Genomic DNA, 1,277 nt, shown 5'->3' on the forward strand with positions numbered 1-1,277 from the left:
TACAAGCTTATCTTCAAAAACAAGAACAAGCCCAAATAAACAACCTAATGCTTCATCTTAAAAAACTAGAAGAGGTAGAACAAATGAAGCCTAAAGTCAGAAGAAGGAAAGAAATCATCAAAATTAGAGCAGAAATAAATGAAACTGAAAACAAACAAACAAACAAAAATAGAAAAAATAAATGCAACGAAGAGCTGGTTCTTTGGGAAAGTTAATAAAATTGGCAAACTCATGGCTAGACTCACTAAGGAAAAAAAAGTAAGGATACAAATTTAAAAAATCAGAGATGAAAGAGGGGAAATTACAACATACATCGCAGAAATACAAAGGATCATACAAAAATACTATGAAAAAGTATATGTATATAACACCAAATTTAATAACCTAGAAGAAATAGACCAGTACTTAGAAAAAAAAAAAAACCTTCCTAGACTGAATCAAGAACTGGAAAATCTAAATAGATTGATCAGCAGTATGGAAATTGAAACAATCATTCAAAACCTACCAAAAGCTAAAAGTCCAAGACCAGATGGCTTCACCAGTGAATTCTACCAAATATTCAAAGAAGATTTAATACCTATTCTCCTCAAACCTTTCCAAAAACCTGAAGAAGAGGCAATACTTCCCAACTCATTTATGAGGCCAATATGACCCTGATACGAAAGCCTGGTAAAGATAACACAAAAAAAGAAAACTACAGACCAATATCTCTCATGAACACACATGCAAAAATCCTAAATAACATACTAGCGAACCAAATACAGCAACATATTAAAAAGATTATACACAATGATCAAGTGGGCTTCATCCCAGAGGCACAGGGATGGTTCAACATACGCAAATCGATTAATGCGATACACCACATAAACAAATTAAAGATAAGAATCATATGATCATATCAATAGATGCAGAAAAAGCCTTTGACAAGATACAGCATTCATTTATGGTCAAAACACTTAACAAAATCAGTATAGAAGGCTATATATATATGTCATAAAGGCCATATATGACAAACCCTCAGCCAACATTATACTTAATGGTGAAAACTAAAAACCTTCCCTCTAAGATCAGGAACAAGGCAAAGCTGTCCACTATCGCCACTGTTATTCCACATAACATTGGATGCCCTAGTGAGTGCAATCAGACAAGAGAAAGATATAAAAGGCATCCAAATAGGAAACGAAGAAGTCAGACTGTCACTATCTGCAGATGACATGATTCTCTTTATAGAAAACCCTAATCTCCACAAGAACACTACTAGAAACAATAAGCAAATA

The 1,277-nt window shown here is 33.4% G+C and overlaps 1 protein-coding gene across 1 annotated transcript in view; it reads right to left on the minus strand.

Annotated features, from left to right (window-relative positions):
* Nucleotides 1-1,277, minus strand: part of GPR158 (G protein-coupled receptor 158) — a 341,897-nt gene that overhangs the window by 164,792 nt on the left and 175,828 nt on the right. The window lies entirely within an intron of this gene.

The sequence above is a fragment of the Pteropus vampyrus genome, unplaced genomic scaffold, assembly GCF_000151845.1.
Source record: "Pteropus vampyrus isolate Shadow unplaced genomic scaffold, Pvam_2.0 Scaffold180, whole genome shotgun sequence".
Classification (NCBI taxonomy): Eukaryota; Metazoa; Chordata; class Mammalia; order Chiroptera; family Pteropodidae; genus Pteropus; species Pteropus vampyrus.